The sequence below is a fragment of the Zingiber officinale genome, chromosome 5B (assembly GCF_018446385.1).
Source record: "Zingiber officinale cultivar Zhangliang chromosome 5B, Zo_v1.1, whole genome shotgun sequence".
NCBI classification, from domain to species: Eukaryota; Viridiplantae; Streptophyta; class Magnoliopsida; order Zingiberales; family Zingiberaceae; genus Zingiber; species Zingiber officinale.
The window spans coordinates 20145626-20158261 of NC_055995.1; the positions used below are offsets into that span (position 1 = coordinate 20145626).

Below are 12636 nucleotides of genomic sequence, written 5' to 3' on the forward strand. Positions count from 1 at the left end.
CTTCCACCGACCTAATTATAATCAAGTGCCCTTTAATTACGAAATAAATAATAATAATAATAATAATAAAATTAAATAATAATAACAATAATAAAATAACTAATAATAATAATAATAAAAGAATAATAATAAAATAACTACAATAATAATAAATAATAATAAGACAACTATAATAATAATAATAATAATAAATCAATAATAATATGAATTCTTTGAATTGATTGACTTGCCATGATCATACATATTTATCTGTTATATACCATGTCATGCATCTTCTCTTTATAATGTTAGTTTAAAACGGTTAATTATAAAAGGTTTACCAAATCCTAATAACTTAGTATTGGAATGGATTGGGATGATAGTACATCAAGGAAACTTTGTCAAAGGCATATCTAGGCTGAATCTGTCACACCCCGGGGGAGTCCTTGTCCGAAGTAATTTCGGCAGCATCTCCCCTGTACAGGTGACAATCTGAAACTTTTCTACATCCATAGTCATACACGACCAACACGGCCGGAACATATGTATATAACACAAATAAATAAGCAAACAATCACACCATCCACACAGTTAAATAGTGAACTAAAACAAATGATAAGTAAACATCTCAAATCATCCTACTCAACTACACTCATAAAGAACAAAACCGATATCCTATTCAACTACACTCATAAAGCACAAAAACTCAACGACGCAAATAAAGTCAACTTACCTCTTCTGCCGTCCAGGCAGGCATGTAGAAGATCATATCGAATAAAAATCCATCGACAAGTAAAAATCCATACAAGATCCAAAGTATCAAAACAGAACAAGTCTAAACATAGTCTAATAAAGAAAAACCAAAAGACCAACAAACGTCCTCGTGAACTGCAGGGGACTAGTGACTGAAACTCTCCGGACAGCATCAACCTGAAAATAGTAACGGAGGAGGGTGTGAGTCCAACACTCAGCGGGTAACAACTGATATGCATAATAAAGAAAATAACAACCAGCACTAATCATGCGTACAGTCTCCTGATACAAGTAGGATAAATGCAACTGAAATAAGCAGGAGAAAACTGTACTAATCAGGACCAAGGTATAAATATAACAGGGTCGTCAGACCGAGAGGTATCAAAATCTTGTATGCTTGTCAAACTTATGCATCCATCCAAATGCAACATATAAGCGTAGCAAACACAATCAGAAAATGCATAAATGCATATGATGCCAATGATGGGTCCTGGTCACCCCTGACGCCAGTCAGCCATCTCACACACGATGGTGAGACCGAGTGGGTAGGGTTGTGACAACCGTGCACTCTGATATCACTACTCCTGATGAGTGACCGAGTGGACGAGATGCTGTCGGAGTACACCTATCGTCCTACCCCAAATCATAAATGGGGGAGCTCAATGCTCTCATCTCCCGGTACACAATGACGGGGAGGAATCTCTGCCGGCTACCACGTTGTGTTACACTACTCATGAGCGGACCAACAGAGCCTAACAAAGTCCAACCGTCTGCTGGCTACCACGCCGAGTCACTGGACCAGCGGAGCCTAACAGCATAACTGCCACACACCTGCCTGATATACCACTAACCCATGAGTGGTGGTGTGTGCAGATCTATGTAACTGGTGATGTGCTCAACAATAATGGAGCAGACTATCGCACAACATGCAATCATGCGAGATGATGCATGACACTAAGCATGGCAAAAATCCTAAATAGCATAGCAATATCCATATATATATATAAAATGTGTACCATAGGACAATGAAACCAATCAAAGGTACACAGATCAGATAAGCTATAAAAACTTAGATCCTGAACATAATAAACGCATGGTTGTGTCACTACCCCTATAAGCATGTATAATCAGGTAGGTATTAACATGAAGTGTATAATAAGTAAACAAAACAAGCATGTAACAGGTATCGGGTAGTGACCAACCGAAGCAAAGATGAACATAATCATTACTAAAGGTTATATCTTACTAAACATATCAACATGACATTATCAAAGATAAGTCAAGGTACCCGCCTCAAATAAGAAGGTCCAATCCAATCCAAATCCGACGTCGAGATGCTCGTCTCGTGTCAAAGTCCTGTGATACATGGTATCCAGATTTAGCTAATTACATATAAGTAAATTAGCTAAATCAAATCCGCGAGAAGCTAACATAAATCCAGATCCAATTATAAACCCTAATTGGATCATCTAACTCCTCAATCAGTTCTAACCAATCCATTCGAATTAGGGCTTACAATAAGCATAATCAATCTTAGCATCTTACCCAATTTATCCCTAATTCAACACATATATCAAATCCTTATGCCTTACCTCAAATCATAGCCTGGTTGCTACCGAAGAAGGGTTGATTTCCTGCTGGAAACCCAAACAAGCCTACAGCAAGTCCTACTTCACCTCACGATCACAATTCCACCTCACTGGAATCAATCATATCACAAAGAAAGTAAGAGATCAACACCACGTAAGAATCAAGTACCCGATTTACCAATTAGGGCAGCAACCTTACCACTGTGCTCTGAGCCCCAAATCGACGCCGGTGATCTAGGGCTCGATAGAACCTGGTGGCCGGCGACAGTGAGGATGCAGAGGTGCGACGACGGCTGTGAACCCAAAACTAGGGTACGACGGTCAGCGTTGGCGCGTTCCTGATCTCAACAGCAGAGACAGGGAAGAAGGGACCTCGGCTGGCGACGGTTGCTCGGTGCTAGGGCACAGGCACGCCGGCGGTAAATCTGCGCCGCTCCGTTTATCCTCAGGTGGTGGCGGCACCTGGTGCGGCTCGGGAAAGAGAAGAAGGAGAGACCGACGCTAGGGATGAGGAGGGAAATCGGCTCGGGGAGGAAGAATGAGAAGAGGAAGGGATAGGCTTGGATTTTAATCGCGAGAGGAGAGGAAAGAAACCACCGCGTACGGTTTTTGGGGAGAACAGCGTCGGCGCGAGGAGTCGGGTGAGGGCATGGCGTCGGGAGAAAAGAAAAAGAAAAACTAGGAAAAAGGAAAATAAAAATCGAAGTTTTCCTCGTTGAATTAGGGTAGCCTAAACAGGCTTTCCCGGGGCCCAGTTTTTATCCCCATAATCGAAGCCATATGGTCTCCGAAAAATTTCCAGAAAATTTCCAAAAATTTTGAAAAATTCCCTTATCATTATTCGCCATTTTTTGATATTTTACATTCTCCCCCACTAATAAAAATTTGGTCCCCAAATTTCGTTATCTCCCATCAGCAAGTATTAACAATAAATTGAAAGTATAAATGCTGAACAGAAAATAACTCACACACCTCAAGTAAAAAGGTGGGGTATCGATATCGAGCTCGAATCATATCCTCGAGCTCTCAGGTAGCCTCCTCATCGGAATAATGATGCCTTCCAACTTTAACCAGTCGGATTGTCTTGTTCCGTAACTGACGCTATTTCCGGTCCAGAATCCGTACCGAAACCTTGTCATAAGTGACGTCAGGCTGAACGGAAACTGAGATATCTGTCAGCACATATGTCGGGTCGGGTACGTATCTCCTCAGCATAGATACGTGGAATACGTCGTGAACACCTACCAGGGACGGTGGTAGTGCCAGACGGTAAGCTACCGCTCCAATCCTTTTCAAGATCTGGAAAGGTCCAATGTATCGCGGAGCTAGCTTATCTCTGAGGCCAAATCTCTTCACCCCTTTCGTGGGTGAAATTCACAGAAATACATAGTCACCTATAAAGAACTCCAGGGGTCTCCGTCTCAGATCTCTTCTGACGGTCCTGCGTCTCTGACATCCTCCGTCTGATAGTACGGACAAACTCTGCCTCCTGCTGAGCTCTATGAGGTCCCAACAACTGGGCCTCCCCAACCTCAACTCAGAGGGTGGGTGTCCGACAATGCCTACCATACAACACTTCAAACGGTGCCATCTGGATAGCCGAATGAAAGTCGTTGTTGTAGGCGAACTCTACCAATGGCAAGTGGTCCTCCCAACTGCCCCCAAAAATCCAATACACATGACCTCAGCAAGTCCTCTAGAGTCTGAATGGTCCGCTCTTACTGTCCATCTGTCTGTGGATGGAAAATTGTACTGAAATGGAGCTGAGTGCCCAAGGCCTGCTACAGACTTTGCCATAAACAAGACGTGAATCGGGGGTCTCTATCCGAAATAATTGTCAAAGGGACACCATGTAATTTGATGATCTCCCGACAATATAGATCTGCCAATCGATCTAGGGAATTAGTCTTCTGGATCGCTAAGAAGTGCGCCAATTTGGTTAATCTATCAACGATTACCAAAATCGCGTCATGGCCCCGTCGTGTCCTAGGCAAACCCACCACAAAGTCTATGGTAATATGTTCCCATTTTCACTCAGGAATAGGAATCCACTGAAGTAAACCAGCAGGTCTCTAGTGCTCGACCTTCACCTGCTAACAGACAAGACATCTCGCTACAAATTCCGCGATGTCTTTCTTCATACCGTTCCACCAATAGGAACGCCTCAAATCACGATACATGCGAGTCCCACCTGGATGGATCGTAAATCGAGAGCGATGAGCCTCTTGAAGTAGCTCCTGCAAGACCGGGTGAGACTGAGGTACGCATAATCTGCCTCGAAAGTATATAATACCCTCCTCATCTCGTGTGAACTCGGTCTGCGATCCGGAAGCTATCTGGCTACTAATAAACTGCAAATGCTGATCACCGGCCTGGGCCTCTCGAACCCTCGTCCTGATCGACGACTGAGCAACCATAGTAACCAGAATACCCTGCTCTGTCTGTCCCTGCTCCTCAAGGCCTAACTCAGTAAAACCCTGAACCAAGTCTATGACTGAAACTCGATGGCAAGCCAAAGTCCCTTTGGACTTCCTGCTGAGTGCATCGGCAACCACATTAGCTTTTCCCGGGGGGTAGCTAATGGTACAATCATAATCCTTCAGGAACTCCATCCATCTCCTCTGTCGAAGATTGAGTTCCTTCTGAGTGAACAGATATTTGAGACTCTTATGGTCTGTAAGAATCTCAAAGGTAATACCGTACAGATGATGCCGCCAAATCTTCAAAGCAAAGATGATGTCGGCTAGCTCCAATCATGTACAGGGTAGTTCTTCTCATGCTCCTTCAACTGACGAGAAGCATAGGAGACTACTCTGCCGTGCTGCATCAGAACAACGCCCAAACCCTGTGGAGAAGTGTCGGTGTAGAGTACAAATCCATCCTCTCCAGAAGGAAAAACTAAAACTGGAGCCGACACAAATCTCTTGACTTTTGCCGGTCTCACGGAGCTTCGACCAGTGAACTTCATGCCTTTTCCGGTTAGGCGGTGGCCGGTGGCATAGCAACGGGAGAAACCTCATCAAAAATGTAATATCCGCGAAAACTATGGATCTGCATTGACTGGTGCTCACAGCTGGTGACGACCTCGATCTTCTAAGGGTCTAACGAAATACCCTACTAGAGACCACGTGTCCCAAGAAAGCTTGAAGATAGCGGAGGCACATTTCACGAACTTGACGTATAGTTGATGTCGTCGAAAAGTCTCCAAGACTATGCGAAGATACTGTGCATGTTCCTCATCGGAACGCGAATAGATCAATATTTCATCGAGGAAAATGATAACAAACTGATCTAGATATTCCATAAAGATGCGGTTCATCAAATCCATAAATACCACTGGAGTATCGGTAAGCCCAAATGGCATTACCAAACACTCATAATGTCTGTACAACAGACATTTCAACCAGAGATCCCCAATAACAAGTCTGAAATCTGATCACTAACTACAAATCACCAAAGAATAGATCATCTAATGTGAGAGCAACACTCCATCACAAGAAATACTACATATGTGGGAGCAACACTCTACCACCAACAAGGCAACCTATGTGGCAGCATCGCTCCAACACAACAATCCAAAATATGTGGGAGCAACGCTCCACCACACACAATCCAAATATGCGGGAGCAACGCTCCACCACAAGAATCCAAAATATGCGGGAGCAATGCTCCACCACAAACAATCCATGATACGTGGGAGCAATGCTCCACCACAACAATCCATAATATGTGGGAGCAACGCTCCACCACAAACAATCCATAACATGTGGGAGCAATGCTCCACCACCAACAACCCATAGTATGTGGGAGCAACGCTCCACCACAAACAATCCATAACATGTGGGAGCAACGCTCCACCACAACCATCTAAAATATGTGGGAGTAACACTCTACCACAATCAATCCACAATATGTGGGAGCAATGCTCCACAACAATAATCCAAGACATATGGGAGCAACGTTCCACCATAAAAAATCTAAAATAGGTGGGAGCAACGCTCCACCACAACATCCCATAAGTGACCAAGACATCTAACTATCCAACTAGAGACTGTACGAGATCACTCTACCACATATCATTGTGAGCAACCAAGTGTATCACAATCCAGTAAGCAAATCAAATTCATCGTCAACTCTATCAACATCGTAGTGGGTCACCCACTAATAGGAGAATTAGTTAACAGGGTAATACAACAAATGACATAATGTAGACACTCCACATCCTACATTCAACATAAGTAGAATCATCATGATGTCACAAACAATACACTTGACACATGTGCACACACAACATAGGTATGATCGATATAATCCTCTAATTAGTACACACCCAACACACTCATAACACAGGTATAAATCAGTGTGATACCTCCAACAATACATACCGAACTCGTGTGCATAAATTAACGTAGGTTTAATCGACAATACACCTCAAACAACATTCACCTAACATATATATACACCTATGCCAAGAGTAAAATTAACGTAATACTTCCAACGAATCATAATAGTCACAAGTGTACACACAGAACAAATATAATCAACAAGATACCTCCCATAATACCCCAAACACATGTACACATACCATAACATAGATATGAATAATCAGCATATTTAACTCAATCAACCTGGCATTCCCTATGCTACCTTCTAAGTTATCCAACTAGATACATATAGTCAAAAATTAAAGTCGACATGGAATAGGATACATCGATCCTCTATAGACTGACCCAAATTGTCAATGGTATACGGCTAATTCAGTCTTTTCCATGTCAGTACAAAACATGTACTCAAATGTACTCTAGATACCTAACTAAGCACAAATAACCCAAAGATTCGAACCTCTAAAAATAGAGTATGACAATCCCCTACTGATCGGATCAACAAAACTAAATCGGTGATCTACTAACTAATCAAGATTACATTAATCCTCCACAAGCAACTAAGATATATCAATGCACGACTACCCAAATCAACAAGTGTAAATCAGACTTCTTCTGACCGATATAACAAGAGTAAATCAATTATCTACTGATGAAATTAGCTAAGATAAAATGATATTCTACTGGCTAAATCAACATGCATATGTAGATACTATCCACTACCCAGCTAATAATAGCAGAGGCTGGTATGTGCCTCCATCTCCTAACCAACTAATAGTAACAGAAGCTAAAACTACTGGTATGATATGAAAAATCACCAGAGACTATAATCCTGAATCTGTATTAAGGTCGACCAAGATCAGTGGCTAACCTATCACATGAAATATGCGCTACAACAACCAGACATGTACTAAATAAAAAGTGCTAATACATGTCATAACTATCATAGTCAACAATGCATACACTAACAGAAGTATATGATAACAATATACCAACATACCTCCTATAGCTTGGAGATGTCCTGCTGCTGCCAGGTCCCAAAACTCGAAAAGTCACATCGAAAAAACTAAATCATAAAATCTGAATCACAGGAAATAAGACTCGTAAACTGTGCTCTGATACCAATAAATTGGTATCAGATAAATCTCGAAATCCATAACACGATATACAAACAAGTATCGCCAACCTGGCTCTGATGCCAAATAAATTGTCACGCCTCGGGGGAGTCTGTCACGCCCCCAAAGGAGTATCTGCCAGACAAAAATCCGACAGCATCTCCCCTGTACCGGTGATAATCTGAATCATCAATACATACAAAATATACATCAGCCACATACGGCTGGAATATATACACAACCACGCAGTTATAATCACAGCCCACACGACTGGAATGAAGCAATCACAACCACGCAGTTATATATAAAGCAGCTCACACGGCTGTACTAAAAACACAGCGGAAAAATAAAGGAAAGCCCACAAATCAAATAAATACAATGCATGCCGGCACGGCTTAAACACAAATACAACACCAAAAGAACAAGATAGTCACATGGCTAAACACAAATACAATGCCAAAAATAAGAAAAGAATATACAAAAGAAAACAAACACTAGGTGAAACCATCTTCGGATGTGACGTAGGACCCGGCAGACAGGATACTCCAAGCGACACACCAACCATCTACAAGCTACCTGAAAACATAAATGTATACATGCGGTGGTGAGTATAGGTAACTCAGCGGGTAATAGAAAAGACAGTGCACGGTCTACAAATAAAACATGGAGATCACAAGTATACAGTCTCAGTAGGGAATAAAGAACATGATCATACTATCATAATCAATGCACCTAAACATATCTGACATAATAACCTGACATACCAACTGTACAAACCACCACTATTATAATGATAGATATATACCATAACTGGAATCGACATACGGTACGATGACGACAAAACTCATGATCTGCAGAGCACGTACCCGTAATATAAATACAACCGCATTATACATGTAAAATAAATGGCGTATGCGACGCAGACGACAAACCATACGCAACAACCATATCTCAATCTGCAACAACGACAATCGCGACTAGTATCTACTAGGTATGTCAAATCAGATGCACGCGCATCAATCTGAGAATAATAACTGTACGTGCTCACGTGGTCACCCCGACACCTCTCCGGACACCACGACCCGTATGGCCGAGAGGCTGGCTCGCGACAACCGTATGAGCCTCATACTCATCGCTATAAAGCATGAGGCAAATGACTTAAGTAGTTATCTAACTCATAGCGTGGTCCCCGATCCGCCACAACGGATCTCACTAAACCTCGCGACCGGCCGTTGGCACGACAGACGAGCGACAATGCTCCGTTACTACTACTCACGAGTGGCCGAGCGCCATGCTAAACCATGATGACTCTCTCAACTAAGGGAGACAATGGTCGTGGGATCACGATGAATGATGAATATATATATATATATATATATAATCGATCATCATTCCAAATTAATCAAATACCCTAAACCTGTTATGAGTACATCCTAAGATAATTATCTGAACTAATTAATCACATACACAATTAATCAACCTAGCTTCTAATCAAGCTCTTAGAGATTTCTAATACTAATTAATCAATCAAATAAAAATTTGTTACCCTCTTCTCCTTTGGTGGTGGCTCGCTCCGGACGATAGTACAAATCTAGGGAACAGGCAGTGCTCATTGCTGATCGCTCTGGCGGTGAAGCAAAGTGCGACAACGATGAGGTGTAACTCACGATCGCAGTACGATCTCGTCATCCACATCATATACCCAATCAGTATGGTAATACCAACAACCCGACAATCCCTACAAGACTTACTCTACACATGTAATCACAACAGAGTAGATATCAAGAGTAGAGACTGTATATGATATAACTAGAAAACCTCAAAGATCAAGCATAAGTATCAAGCAAGAAAATAACAAACGAACACGATATAAGGTAAAGCAACTTACATCATCACATAATAACCATGCACTAAGCTCAATAAAAATCTACATAGAGGCCAAGGAAGAAATACCCGCCTTAAATCTGTCGTTCGTGATAAGATAAATCCCACATCGTGATGATCGTCCCATATCAAAATCCGGTGTCAATCAACATATATATATATATATATATATATTATTGTTTAGCTAATCACATAATCAACAAAAAACTAAACCAAAAACCTAATCCTACGTCGATTAGGTACCCTGTTTAGTTTCCACCCAATGATCCAAACCAAAGTAGATGATAGGTCCATCCTTAAAATCCACTCTTTCTAAATCCAACCATAATCCGCTAATCAAATCTCCTCATGAATTAATCCAATTCAATTCACATAATCCATCATCAATCAAACACTAATCAAATCTCATCATAAATCCTTCTAAATCCACTAATCAATCCAATACAACTTGATTTAAATTTCTACAATCCATCATAAACTTAATAGAGTAACACACTAATAAGAAAACTAGTGGTAAACACTTACCTTGAGGAAGGCAACAAATCCAGTAGCTCAACAGCCCTCTACTAATCTCTACACACAACCACCAAGAATTCCTACATCAATTCTTTCCAAGATCAGTCCAGGAAACAATTACACAACATTGAATTTGCTGGAACCCTAACAAACAAGACCACATTTACCTCAATTGAACCCTTACCTCTTCACCCGAGAGCTACCCAAGACCGAAGCCATAAGAATTGGAGAAGGATAGTGGTTGGCACAGGGGAAAATCCACCATACTGATCCAACTCCTCCTCCTAGTCCAGCTCAGATAGCAAGCATCACAAAGGGAAACTGATCTTTTGAAGTCGCAAATTCTGGATGAAGCTTACCTTGACCAGTCACCTCCGAGGATGTCGTCTAATCCAATCCAGCATTCGGAGATTCGGAATGTACTCCAGTGAATCGATCGAGAATGAGAATCGGGCATGACTTGATCAGCCGAGGACGATGCTATTAGACTCCTCTCCGCCGTGCCCTAGCCACGGAGCAACGACCGATCGTGAGCAAGAAAACATTGAAGATGAAGTTGCACAGCCGGAGATGACGAATACCGTCGAGATCCAACGCCACTTCCTCTCCAACGACTCATGAAGGCAGGATTGCGGTGGAAAAACCCTCGCCGTCGGCGTCGGGTCGTCTGCGTGAGAGAGAAGAGGAAGAAAACAGGAATGGGTCGTCTATGCAACGGAGGGAAAGGAAAGAAGAGAGAATCGGGAGATGAGAGGCTCGATCAGGTTTACACCGGCGGACGGTGGCGCGCTTGCCTTCGTAGGGAGAGAAATCGCCGGAGAGGGAGGGGTTTCGGGCAGAGGGAATCGGGGAGGAAGAATAAGAATCGGGGAAAGATTAAGGAAATCGGAAAATTAAACCTAGGTCAGATTAATTAAAGTCTAAGTACATTTCCAAATCAACTCCCACTTAAATGGGTATTTCAAAACAGGCTTTCACTATACCCCGAATCCGTCCCCTCAAAACGGGTCATACGAACACCGTTTAAATCCCGAAAAATTTCTAAAAATTCTCAAAAAATCCAATAAGATTTTTTGTCCAATAACATTTATTATATATTTTGCGATATCTTACAGAGTCCCTGTCCGAAGAAATTTCGACAGCATCTCCCCTGTACAGGTGACAATCTGAAACTTTTCTACATCCATAGTCATACACGGCCAACACGGCCGGAACATATGCATATAACAAAAAATAAATAAGCAAACAATCACACCATCCACGCAGTTAAATAGTGAACTAAAACAAATGATAAGTAAACATCTCAAATCATCCTACTCAACTACACTCATAAAGTACAAAACCAATATCCTATTCAACTACACTCATGAAGCACAAAAACTCAACGACGCAAATAAAGTCAACTTACCTCTTCTGCCATCCAGGCAGGCATGTAGAAGATCATATCGAATAAAAATCCATCGACAAGTAAAAATCCTTACAAGATCCAAAGTATCAAAACAGAGCAAGTCTAAACATAGTCTAATAAAGAAAAACCAAAAGATCAATAAACATCCTCGTGGACTGCAGGGGACTAGCGACTGGAACTCTCCGGACATCATCAACCTGAAAATAGCAACGGAGGAGGGTGTGACTCCAACATTCAGCGGGTAACAACTGATACGCATAATAAAGAAAATAACAAGCAACACTAATAATGCGTACAGTCTCCTGATACAAGAAGGATAAATGCAACTGAAACAAGCAGGAGAAAACTGTACTAATCAGGACCAAGGTATAAATATAACAGGGTCGTCAGACCGAGAGGTATCAAAATCTTGTATGCATGTCAAACATATGCATCCATCCAAATGCAACATATAAGTGTAGCAAACACAATCAGAAAATGCATAAATGCATATGATGCCAATGATGGGTCCTGGTAACCCCTGACGCCAGTCAGCCATCTCACACACGATGGTGAGACCGAGTGGGTAGGGCTGTGACAACTGTGTACTCTGTTATCACTACTCCTGATGAGTGACCGAGTGGACGGGATACTGTCGGAGTACACCTATCCTCCTACTCCAAATCATAAATGGGGGAGCTCAATGCTCTCATCTCTCGGTACACAATGACGGGGAGGAATCTCTGCCGGCTACGACGTTGCGTCACACTACCCATGAGCGGACCAACAGAGCCTAACAAAGTCCAACCGTCTGACGGCTACCACGCTGAGTCACCGGACCAGCGGAGCCTAACAGCAGAACTGCCACACACCTGCCTGATATACCACTAACCCATGAGTGGTGGTGTGTGCAGATCTATGTAACTAGTGATGTGCTCAAGAATAATAGAGCAGACTATCGCACAACATGCAATCATGCGAGATGATGCATGACACTAAGCATGGCAAAAATCCTGAACAACATAGCAATA

General features: G+C 42.2%; 1 long non-coding RNA gene across 2 annotated transcripts; it reads right to left on the reverse strand.

The window, feature by feature from the left end:
- Positions 1-870: 870 nt before the first annotated feature.
- On the reverse strand, positions 871-11121 carry LOC121987274. 2 transcript variants are annotated; one of them, XR_006113464.1, is made up of 5 exons: positions 10800-11121; positions 10578-10723; positions 10403-10502; positions 10228-10298; positions 871-909 (listed from the first exon to the last, which is right to left on the reverse strand). It is a non-coding gene; the product is annotated as an uncharacterized LOC121987274 (long non-coding RNA). The 2 variants fall into 2 exon arrangements; XR_006113463.1 differs by lacking the exon at positions 871-909 and adding an exon at positions 8333-8394 and having other exon boundaries at positions 10800-11120.
- Positions 11122-12636: the final 1515 nt, after the last annotated feature.